Source organism: Rhynchophorus ferrugineus, unplaced genomic scaffold (genome assembly GCF_030347505.1).
Source record: "Rhynchophorus ferrugineus isolate W39M unplaced genomic scaffold, kcgeb_rfMv2 rfM4, whole genome shotgun sequence".
NCBI lineage: Eukaryota > Metazoa > Arthropoda > Insecta > Coleoptera > Curculionidae > Rhynchophorus > Rhynchophorus ferrugineus.
This window is the reverse complement of record NW_027472583.1, coordinates 54867723-54881468: the sequence shown is the minus strand read 5'-3', so window position 1 is coordinate 54881468 and position 13746 is coordinate 54867723.

Sequence of the window (13746 nt, the reverse complement as noted above, 5' to 3'; positions counted from 1 at the left end):
ATTTTCCGTCACATCAGCTCAACAATAACATTATACATAAATATCTGATTATTCTAGATAAAGAATATTTGAAAACTTTGTAGGTGCCTTCGTTCGCGTTCCCCTCGATTCCCCCCTTTACCCCAACAGATCATGATTTGTTGCAATGGGACCACCTTAGAAATGCACTCTTTCGAATATAAAAATAATGTTGAAAATCGGCCCATAGTCGACGGAGAAATCGGTGAACATACATTAAAAATTCAAACTTTTCTTTTTTCGATGTCGTTTAATGAAAGCTGATAATGGTTAATTATCATATCAATTTGTTATCTTTTACTCCATAAAGACAATATTAATACCAATATGAAGTGTACGAAGAGATTTGTTGCTAAATGTGGTAAGACTTTTCACGATACCCAATAGTTTTCTTGTTCGTTTATATTCATTACGGACGGACTCTACGTACGGTGATATATAGTAACTGAGATTATATTATTTTAATTAAATTAATGGTGAAAATGTGAAGTATTATTGCAAAGAGCTATTAAAGACCATTAATTCGGACGGTTTTGACATTTTTATATACAAAATAAAAGTTTCAGTGTTATTATCTGTCTACAGACGCTAATGATGAAAATTAAAATTTCGGCATTAATTACCTTTCTTTAAATTTCAACGATCTAAAATAGTTATTTTGATGTCAATGACAAGGATCTGTCTGGGGGATAGAAAAGTGCGAAGATAATCAATTAATTGCAAAACTTATGTGATGAAAACCCAGATAAATCTATAAAAACATTTCCGGGCAATTTAGCAGTTGATGAATCAAATGTTTCCAGATGTTTACATACGTTGGGAGAGATCCAAAAGAGGGAAAACAGCGACACACATTGACTGAAATGTCATTTCGAGTCATTCCAACAACTTGGTTTCATTGTTTGAACAGACAAATAAAATTTTCGGGAAGGCGTAATGCCTGGAGATGAAAAATGTATCTACTATGACAATGTCAAACACAAAAAGTCATGGATTATTGGAGAGTGGCCTTCATATCGACATCGAAGGGTGATATTCAGTGCCAAATATGATACTCTTAGCAAGGTGTAGTTTACGAGTTCCTAAAACCAAATGCGTCTCTCAATGCAAATATTTACAAACGTCTATTGGCCGTAAATTAAAGTTGTATGAAATAGCAGACACTCTAAAGATATCAATGGAACGTGTACATCATATTATTCACGAATATTTGGGTATGAGAAAGCTCTGTGCAATGTGGCTGTCGCGCGAGCTCCCTTTTGACTATTTGACCAACAACAACGACGAGCTGATGATTCGGAGCAGTATTTGAAGGCAGTCAAGCGTAATAAACCCGAGATTTTGCGTCGATTTTGAAAGTAAAGGACAAATCGTACTACAGAAATGGTATCACCCTTGTCCGTCCATCAGGCTACCCATCTGGCCGCACACATTCATCATGCTCTTGACCAACGCAAAAAGCTTGGAGCAGTTCTTCTGGACCTAACCAAAGCCTTCGAAAAGGTCTTGCACGACGGATTGATCGCAAAGTGCGTACGGTTAGGCCTCCCAGAAGACCTAACCGCTCTCATCAAGCCCTATCTCTAGATCTTTCCAGGCCAAGATCAGGGTATCACTTTCCAGTCGTAAACAAATCGATGCTGGCGTACCTCAAGGTTCCCCGCTGGCCCCAGCCTTATTTAATCTCTTTATTTCAGATCTGCCGAGAAAAGAGCACATTGACGTCGCGTTTTACGCTGACGACACTGCTTTCTTCACGGCCGCTAGGTTCGAAGTTACAATTCATGAACGTCTACAGAAGCAGCACGATCATGCGGTCAAGTGGTTCAAATTCTGGAGGTTGCAAATCAACCTCCTGAAAACCCAGGCCATCATTTTCCATAAGAAGCGTTGCGCACTGTGCGTCTCGCAATTTAGGATCAACACCGCAATAATTCCATTGCTGGATAACGTCATGTACCTAGGTCTTCACTTCGACCGGCGGTTCGGTTGGCATTCCCAAATCCAGAAAGCAATCCAAAAAGGTTCGGGGATAGCAAACCTGCTATCTTCTCTGATCTGCCTTTCTAGCAGACTTCCTATCTCCATCAAATGCTTATTTTACAAGATGTTAATTCGGTCCGTACTCCTCTACGGATCTAATGTCTACTTCAAGTTTGTTACACCCAACCAGGTCAAACGGCTTCAAGTTTTCCAAAATAGGCTCCTCAGGAGAATATTAAACGCTCCATGGTTTGTCAGAAATAATCAAATTCACAGGGAAACTGACACTCCAGAAATCAAGCACTTCATATCCCAATCATTCCACAAACAACAACTCAGCTCAAGTTCTTCTGAAAACGCGCTTGTTCACGAGCTGGTCGACATGCTGGGAGCTTAGCACCGCGTCACCGCCAAGCTCCCCCCTTTTTCAGGCTGAAACGACCTCATCCGTCGCTACAGTCATAACTTTTGCCCCCATACAACAGTACCCAGATGTGTGTTAACTCAGGTTCGCGAATCAATAGAATCGCCGGGCCTTCGTGCCCAATAACGGCTGCCCGATCAGCGGGTGCCATATCCCCAAATTTAATGCAGTAGCAGTAGCGATCCACAGGGGTCAACTGTGAGGCGGTTTCGGTTTAGTGTATTGGTAAGCCCAGAGGCAGTCCCACATAACCCGGTCCAACTTGTCACTCCAGGGCAAGTCTCCGCGACCAGGTATGCGTCATGCATTCCACCGCCTGGTTTTTAGGCCAGAACAAAAAAAAGGTATGACCCTTAAAGGGAATTCTGCTGAATAAAAAAAAACTAATTTTGCCAAAAAATGTGTTTGACTATGGTGGGCCAGGGACTTTGAAATGGACCTGTTATAATAGTAATTTATTATATACTGTTTCTGATTGCATTTATTCTTATTAACCAACCTTACAATAACTAATATTTTTCAATATTTGCAGTTTTTTAAATAAAATTAAATCACACCCATTCTAGGAACGACATAGCACTCAAAATCATAACTAAGTATAATTTCGAAAGCATTCATTGTTCCCATTCCCATTATTTATTATTAATCAAATCAATAACAATTATTTTATTTCAAACGAAATCTGATTTTATAATACCATCGCAATATTTGAACAACGGGCAAATACATTCTAATTTATTCTAAATGCAATTTAAATTAATAACTAATTCTATTTACTTTGGACGAGTTCGTTGCGAGACTCCCTCTACAAACTTGCCCCGATATTTTTAATTACGTACGTTTAAATTTACCTTTTAATTTATCATTGCCCCGACCAAAAGCTTCGATCGCTCGAATCCTGCTCGAGGTTCAAAGGGAAATATTCCATTGAAAAACAAAACGGAAATTGTAATGTAATTCTATAGGGTTGGCGTTGTTTTATATATTTTTATTAGTTTGCTTTTGGTACCAGCATGACACACAATGGTATTGGATTATCGCAACGTTTTTTTGTCGGTGTAATATAGTATGAATTTGATTTTAAATTTTTGATGGAACTCTGCAAATAATTGGTTGATTTTAAATTTATAGTAAAAAGGTTTTTTTATTCAATATTAATAGCTGATTTTTCGTGTACGTTAATCTTCAATATTTTACCAGTCTTTGACAAGATACTGTTTCTTAATTATCTGATTAAAACAACAATAAATTATCTACTATTACTTATAGTTTATTGATGAAATAAACCGACATAGAATACGATCTTCCATATAAAAATTAAAGTGATCAAGTTCTGCACGGCCGAGTCACTAGAAGAGGATAATATATATAAGGAGAAACTAGCAAAAAAAATCAATAAAAAAAGAAAAAATATAATCCTAAATAGGAATATACTATCAGGTGATTATCAATATATTATAAATTAATTTTGAAGGATTTACAGCAGATGGTATTACTATCTGCGATTGGGGAATCTGCCAAATTGTTGGGAGTAACACAATAAACCATATCAAATCGCTTAAAGAGCATGGGAATGATCCAAAGGCATATATATTTTATGGTAAGGTACACTAAATGGCGTTTAGACATGTGTGAACCAATACGTGCAAGGCTGAATCATGATTCGTTCTATTATCTGATCACTCACGAGTTATTATAACAGTGAACTTAAATATTCTTAACAAAACAAAACCACCTCATTTGCATAACACCAAATACCAATTCAATATCTCTAAATTTACCTCTCAAAACAGAAAGAGACACATAACTAGCAGCAAAAAATATAACAAAATCTATACAAGAGGCCGCATGGTACGCAACACCTAATAGCGTAACATATCGAAAGTTTAATTATATTTCATCTACAATCACACAAAAAAATTCTGAAAAGAGAAAACTGCGAAAAACTTGGCAACAAATGAGAACAGAAGGACACAAGGGAGAATTCACCAAGGCCACAAAAGAGCTGAAAGAGCTAATAAATAAAAAACAAAATCAAGAAATTTAAAACTATTTAGAACACTTAACGGAATATTCTCTCTGGAAAGTAACAAAAACCAACACCTGGGCTAGGAATGATAAAAATAAAAGGGAAGTTTCTCTAAACATTTAAAAACAGTATTTAATCCGTACCCGGCTGAAATATCCGCAACAACATGAGAACTTTACTATGAAGAAAGTAAAACAAACAATATATAAAAAAGTTAATTTTAAAATGCTCCTGGTTTTTGACCTAATTATTGGAAGAATCTTAAAAGAGCTCTCAGAAAAGTGCATCAAATTAAAATAACATTCATATTTAATGCCATGCTAAGACTTAATTACTTTCCTAGCACTTGGAAAGTGGCTCAAATCATTATGATTCTTATACCTGAGAAAAATTCAGAAGACGTCTCCTCTTATCATCCTTATAAGCTGTTACCTGCGATCTCTAAACTATTCGAAAAACTATTTGTTAAGAGACTTAAAATAATCGCAGAGGAGATAAATGTTATTCCAGATCATAAAATTGGCTTCCGTAATAAATACGGAACAATAGAACAAATACATAGTATACATATATGTACAAATACATATATATTGTGGTTGAAAACGTGGCGTATCAAAGCAAATGAGATAAAATCTACCGATGTGACATTCACCGTAACACACGTAGAAGAACGTGTTCCTCGGTAAAATTGAATAAACATAAACTTCCGCAAGCAGTCAATGTTAAATATCTGGGAATGCATTTCGATCGACGTTTGTCATGGTAAAAACCTATAGTGACAAAACGCAAACAGCTTGGTGTTAAACCAAACTAAATGTATTAAATCAAAATTATCATTAGATAACAAGGTTTTACTATATATGTCAACTTAGGCCCATTTGGATCTAGGATATTGAACTGTGGCCCACTACTAGCAAATCTAACATAGATATCCTCCAAAAGTTCCACAATATAGTGTTGCGAGTCATCGTCGATGCCCCATATTAAGTGTCCAACAAACTGATTCAGCGCGATATCCCCTTAGAACCCATAATGTGTTGAGTGTGATTCGAAGTGTTAGTGCGAAGTACTCTGAAAGACTATTAGTGCAATGCACCCGCCAAATTGTTAATTGTGCGCGATGACGGTGAAGTGCGTAGGCTCAAACGCAAACTACCATGCGATTGGATTAATAGACACATACAGTGAGACTTAATAATCTCTAGAATAACTTAGAATAGTCTTTAGAATAAGTCAGGATAACCTTTAAAATAAGATTTAAATTATAAGCTGTACAGCAGATCACTTACTCAAGCGATCTTTTACATGTCAGGATAGTTATATTATATAACGGAAATCATATAACAATACTTATTACCCACGGACATATTGACGTTTTAAGAGATTAAGAGATAATTTAAGAGATAAATTGTTTTGTATGCTGCAACAGTGCTTACCATAATATCGATCTATTCCAGTGTGGCAATATTTTTTGGCAGTGTTTCTCTTTATGTAAGTCATATAATTGTTGCGGTTAGCTTTGGAATGCCAAAACTAGAATATTGTTAATATTTGATGAAAGTAAAACAAAAAAGTCTAATTGAACCCGAATAAAAGAAAAGTGACAAGACGTTACCGAAAATAGAATAGAATGTAGTGAAAGAAAATGTAAAATATATTAAAATGAAAGAATGCAAAATGATGAAAAAGAAGAAATGATGAGGACGAAAATAAAAGTGAAAATTAGATTATGCCTAATTAGAAAAACCTTTATTAAAACATAGGGCAAGAAAGCGAGAAGCCATGAGGAGGACGGAATAGCCAAGAACGGACAGATTGACGTTCTAAGAGGTTAATAAAAAAATTGTTTTGTATGCTGCAACAGTGTTTACAATAATATCCATCAATTCCAGTGTGGCAATATTTTTTGGCAGTGTTTCTCTTTATGTAAGTCATATAATTGTTGCGGTTAGCTTTGGAATGCCAAAACTAGAATATTGTTAATATTTGATGAAAGTAAAACAAAAAAGTCTAATTGAACCCGAATAAAAGAAAAGTGACAAGACGTTACCGAAAATAGAATAGAATGTAGTGAAAGAAAATGTAAAATATATTAAAATGAAAGAATGCAAAATGATGAAAAAGAAGAAATGATGAGGACGAAAATAAAAGTGAAAATTAGATTATGCCTAATTAGAAAAACCTTTATTAAAACATAGGGCAAGAAAGCGAGAAGCCATGAGGAGGACGGAATAGCCAAGAACGGACAGATTGACGTTCTAAGAGGTTAATAAAAAAATTGTTTTGTATGCTGCAACAGTGTTTACAATAATATCCATCTGTTCCAGTGTGGCAATATTTTTTGCCAGTGTTTCTCTTTATATAAGTCATATAATTGTTGCGGTTAGCTTTGGATTGCCAAAACTAGAATATTGTTAATATTTGATGAAAGTAAATCAAAATAGTCTAATTGAACCCGAATAAAAGAAAAGTGACAAGACGTTACCGAAAATAGACTAGAGTGTAGTAAAAGAAAATGTAAAATATGTTAAAATGAAAGAATGCAAAACGACGAAAAAGAAGAAATGATGAGGAGGAAAATAAAAGTGAAAATTAGTTTATGCCTAATTAGAAAAACCTTTCTTAAAACATAGGGCAAGAAAGCGAGAAGCAATGAGGAGCACGGAGTAGCCAAGAAGATCAGTTTTCATAATTTTAATTACATTGGAGATAAGTTTTTGATAAATCTATGAAACCAGACTAGTAGTTTTGCGGACTAGTTCTTGGCTCATGAAAGTTGTACTCTATTTGATATTAAATCCCACGTTTAGATGAAGAAATTATAATAACTATAGAAGAAATAACTTTTTTATCGCATTCGAAATGTACAGTATAGATAGATACCAATTTTTTCTATGTAGTTTTGGTATTTTTCAGAAAGTCACTCCATAGTTCTAGGTTTACCGTAAAATCTGTAGAGAAGCCTCCACATATATTTTAATAGGTCTTTTATAATATAATTATGACCTAAATAGAACAAGTAATAATATATCAATTTACAGCAATAAATCTAACCTTTTATTCGCATTAACTCGCCCGATTAATAATTATTTTTGATGCGAAGAATTAAAATCGCATTACCCGAACCAGATTGCTTTATTTAATTCAGTTTTATTGGCGCAATCTGCCCTAAATTACCAACAATATCGGCGGCCGTTCACTAAAAAACATTCATAAATTCGCCCGACCGAAATTTCCGTTTAATATTTCGCACGCCAAATAAACTCTCCATAACTCCACTCTCTCCTCCGAGATTGTTTATCGCCCAACTACCGAAAGATTGATTCTCCAATAAAATATTTTTCTTTATATCGATAAAGAGAACGTACCGAAAATATTTAGCTTCCAGTAATAAATCCTTTCGCGATCGATAAGGGGGCGTGGAGGGGGAGGCGGCGGCGGCGGAGCTCGGAATCCGGACGTTCCCCAGAACTAACAATCTTGCATGTTTGTCTTGCGAGGCTCTATGAAGCCCGTCGATGTCTGATATAAAATTTCTTAATTGAAAACGTCAAGATCAATCGTGAGGAAGAACGGAAAAGGATTGCTGAAACAAAATCTCTGGCGAGATGATTGCTTAGACAAGTCGTAGTATATTAAACTTCTCTCTGTCTGTCAGACATATACGAGGGTTTTCTATATATTAAACTTAAACTTAACTTTAACTTAAACTTTTTTAAAAAAAGGGCCCTCGGCTCTTGGAGGCGTTAAATTTGGCAGGGTTAAAGTTCATATCGAAGAATAACAGGTTAATTGAACAGTCCCCAGCCTACCATAGTAAAACACATTTTTTGGACGTGGTGGTGGTCACCATTTCAATGGTGATACACTGATTATAGCGACCATATCCAACCATCCACTATCTAACTTTTTGATACTATTTTTGTAGTACAATTTGTCCTTTGCTTCAAAATAGGCCTCAGTTTCGGCGATCACATCTTCATTCGACGAAAATTTCTTCCTAGCGAACATGAGATCGAGAGTTTGAGATCTGAGAACAGGAAATAGTCGCTGGGGGTCAGATCTGGAGAATACGATAGATGAGGAAGCAATTCGAAGCCCAATTCATGAATTTTTGCCATCGTTTTCACTGAATTGTGACACGGTACATTGTCGTGGTGAAGCAGCACTTTTTCTCTTCAAATTCGGCTGTTTTTTGGCCATTTTGTCAGGTTAGTCAATGAAAATTATTCCATGCGCATCGCAAATTACAGACGCTGTAACCTTGCCAGCCGACTGTTGCATTTTCCCACGCTTTGGAGCGGGTCCATCGTGTGCAGTCCACTGAGATGACTGTCGATTGGACTTCGGAGTGAAATGATGGAGCCATGTTTCATCCATTGTCACATATCGACGCAGAAACTTGGGTTTATTAGGCTTGATCAACTTCAAACACATGAAACTCCGAATCATCAACTCGTCGTTGTTTTTGGTCAAAAGTGAGCTCGCGCGGCACTCACATTGCTCAAAGCTTTCTCGTACCTAAATATTCGTAAATTATATGATGTACACGTTCAGTTGATATTTTTAGGGTTTCTGCTATTTCATTAAATTTCAATTTACGGTAATTCATCATTTTCATTTTCAATCATTTTCTGAATTTTTTTAATTTGTTTTCGTTGGTAACAACCTCATTTGGGCGTTCACTGCGTCACCGTCTTCGGTGCTCATTTCACCACGTCTTTTTTTCACAATAACAAAACTTGCTTCACTCAAAATGCTATAATTTACAAACTATTGATACGACTGCACGCATCTTTTGTGGGTAGGGTTAACTAAAAAACATATGGATTTAAGTCTAATAGCGCCATCTATGTGTCAAGCCGGGAACTTTTCAATTGACCTATTAGTTAGTTGACATAAAGGATATATCAAAAAACTTCAAAGAACTATTTATTCTTATAGATATGTATATTAATTTAGCTTTTAAGTTTTTATTCTTCCTGATATTTGCTGATGTGCACAGTGAATAGAAGGTCCCCTGGCTGCTTGATTCAATTTTACAAGTGACAATTTTATTTTGTATATAAAAAATGTTAACGGTTCTTTCATTAGGTATTTTTTATCGATTAGTTGGTTCTTAAACCATGAATCTTTAGTGATAATTCGTAGTATTTTAAAGTGCCAATAGCAGGAATATATGATTATATATTCTTGAATATGTATTCTAAATGGGAATAATTTAAACATTATGCAGGTCTGTTTGATATTTGGTATTTATTAAATTGTTTGTTGAGGCACTAACCTTATTTGCAAACGTTTGTAACTTAACAGTGTAACAGTGCGATTAAATTGTTACTATTAACTTTGGCGACCACGCATATTCAAACAAAACTCGAACGGACCTATTCACACAAAGGAAATACCTCTGTGAAGCCTAATTAATAGTGGTCAAAGTTTCTATCCCAAGCCGTAAGAAGCAACCCCGTTTAAGTCTATATTTTGACCACCCCTTTAAAGTTTCCCATTATGCCATACAGTGCCACAAACAGGCCTAATAAGGGACGGACCCATCTGCAGACGCTGCAAATTATTACTAAAAATAAATATCTTGGTGTACACTGTTAGATGCGCCTCTGAGATAAATTTTAGAACATTTTCCGAAGATTTATTTTATTAAGGTATATTTTCAAACCTTAACCCTTTTGGAATATGCTCCTAAAGGGACTTTTCAATATTTAAATTATTTTTGGTGTTATAACAGTTTTAGTGACGCAGCATCTAAAAACGAAACTTTAAAGACTTTTTCTTCAAGAGCACTTTACATATATTCACATCAACTTTCAAGTAAATCTATTATTTTCAATTTCTAGTCTAAAACAGCCTATTTATTAATAATGTAGTGATAATATCTAAAACATACTATTTAAAATTTATTAACATATTTTTACTAATTATATCCGACAAACCTACAGTTTGCCTTTTAAAATAAGTTGAAACTGAATTGCGTGATATAAAACTTTTACTGCCATCTGGTCTTTAGAGCAATATATAGGATAAGACAGTTTACACAGATCACTTACTTACCAATAATTACCATTAGAAATATTCGGCCCATTCGGTCGATTGTTGAGCAACTAAGGGTAACTAAAAACTCTTTCTTTGTCGTTATAGTAGAAATTTCCACTTCAAATGTTTTATTCTCTATCGATTGTTTATTGCTTGCGTTGATTCTGAAGTATGATCTTCATTGTTAAACGTAGCAACTAATTGGTGCATTAAGAGGCACCGAATTCGCAGGACCTATCTATATATGAGATATTCAAATTATATAGACATGTCATGTCATATCATATCGCAATAGATGTCTCATTGTAACTTGAAAGGACGTTTTGCGACTAAAGATAAGAAATGCAGAGGAGCCTAGATTATGTCAAAAACCTACGCCTCCACTTGACAATAGGCTCCACCCTTGTATTTTTCTGATGCTTTTTATAGACATATCCGATGGAAACATCATTTTGGGCACGAATTTGCATATTTGCTATTTCTAACATTATTTTTGATAAGGATTAAATGACCAAGTATGATCTTGCAATAAAACATCAGCATTTGGCTGTAAAAATCGTTTCAATCATAATAAATTCAAGAGTGATGATCAATGATTGTCTTAGGTTGAGACGAAAATTGAAGATGAGACCAAATTTTTGTTCTAACAATGATCGTAATGACATACGGTGGGAACATTTTTGAAACCAACGTTAATTTTGAATGACTGAAGCAATACACTTCAGAGGGAATACTATAGGCAGAAAACAATGAAGTTATGAAAGCGGCAAGATATCCAAGAGTTATATCTTGTATTACGTGCATTGAATTCGAGTTTTTACAAGATAGTCATCAACGACATTTAATATACAAACATGATATCGGCCACACGACGTTTTCCAACCGACTAAAATAGGTTTTCTCGACTAATAGAGCGCCCATACCAACACGAGAACGATAAATCATAATCAGGCCTTAGAGTGTGTTGTTAAATATCATGATTCATCACATTCGGTGCAATACGAGTTAACAAATACGAAAGATTAATTACCACTATCGTGCGGTCCGCGGGAGACGATATACGTATGTGTAGAAACTCGTAATATATGACGGTCGTCGGTTTTTTGTCGCCGTCGTTCATTCATGTCGTCATATGTCGTCATCTCCCGTTAATGCATGACTAAATCTATTTGACATTGCCTGTCATGAATTCGATTATGGGATATATTTCTTCTTGACAAAATGGAACTAAGATTAATATATTTGGCAAATATATGTGCTGATTTTAAAAACGCAGATGAAATAATTATTAATAGCCATTAAAATATCATAAATATTCACAAAAAAGAACCAATAAATTTAATGAATTTTTAAATAAATTAGTTTAAACCACGCTTTCTTTCTCAATTCACAACTGCAAATCAATGATGCGAGTGATCGCCGCTGTAATCTATTTAGTTATCATGTTTATAATATTTATCTTATAATAGAGTAAAGAGGATAATTTAAAAATGATTTTAAAATTATTAACTAAAACTTGTTTTCACAGAATTTTCAATATAAGATCAGAGATATATTTAATATGTAACATTAATTAAAATATTTTTTTATTAATGACATCTCATATTAGATATGCTTAGTTCAATCTTAATTTACAAATTAATTTACTACTACTGTTTTGCTGTACTTGCATTAATACATGTATGGAGGGTGGGCACGTGGTTTTTATAATAAAACTTCTGGATTCTATTATGGTTTATTCGAGAAGCTAGCTCAGAAGCTCATTCAGTTCCCTTGAATTAGGACTCTTCCTTCTTCCTCAAGCCACACTCGTACCAAGACTGCTCAGATTTTTTGGCCGCTCAACATGTTATTATGTGTACGGGAGGGGGGGTTGGGATTATCTACATATTTCTTGGAATATTCAAAGGAGATCGCATCCCAACTACCTATGGCCAATTAACGGCTTATGCTCACATACACAAGCAAGGCGAGTACGGGATTAATACATCAGTATGTATTTCCTAATATAAAATTAAGAATATACTTATACACTAAACAAGCTTGTGTGGTTTGGTTCTATTCAATATTCTGATCCCTGCGTGTTGTCCAGTACCTGCATTGCTTCCATGTTGCTGTGATTTAGCAAGCTTATTACGAAGTGATAAGCATTGGTAATTAATGGTAGAACTTTGTTTTGGGTGTATAGGCTTACTAGGTTTGATGTCTTACTGCTATCTCATATTTGCACCCCAACGGACCATATTGGAATTATGATTGACTAATAAACCAATATCTTTGATTTTAGGCTCAATTGAGAGTATCTTCACACTGACCAATACAGTTCCTTGACTATGAGTCTAATGTGCTTTGCTTTCTGTCTAACATGATGCTTCCATATAACCTACCCTCAAGATATATGTCGAGGTATTTAGCTTGTTCTTCTTGAGGAATTGGGCATCAGTCAAGCCATATAATTAGGTCTTTAGCATTTCGACGCAAGGTTAAATTAACATGGACCAATTAACAATTTAAGCTATTGTATTTTCCAGTCTCTAGTCTATTTGTATATATTGTTGGCTGCTACTTGGACTTTTTCTACAACTTTAGGAAGATATATATCTTTTGCTATAATAACTATATCTTGGGGAAATATTCCAAATGCTGTTTCTTTAGTTGTTGGAATATCAGTAATGCAGACTCATGCAATATTCCCTTGTTTAAACGAATTCAATTTCCCATTCGTTTCTAAACTATATACAGTTAAGTTATGCAAACAAGGGATCTAGCCAATATAGAACTGGCTGATGAACCAAAACCTGTTACTTAATAAAATCGAGAGCAGCATTAAGAACTTATCAACCAAAAATGACCACTTTCGATATAGTCGGAATTTAGTTTTCATTGTAATATTTCATCTCTCTTTGAGGCACTATCTGAGGGAGGTGGAACCTCCTGTGGCCTGCTCCTTCCGTTATATCATTTCAGTAAGTACTATTTTGAAAAAGAATGTAAAGACGTCATTTATTTCCATTCTTATTGCTTCTCAATTCGTTTTAATCATGTACCATTTTAATCTGCCTTAATTTTTACTGACTTAATTTTGCAATTTGCTATTTATCATAAGATTGTTCGTATTATTATTTTAAAATATATTATTTATATATATATATATATATATATATATATATATAAGAAGCACTCGTGTGTTGTCAATGTCGGTAATAAAACACACAAAAACTAGCAATTGGCCTACTCTGTAAAT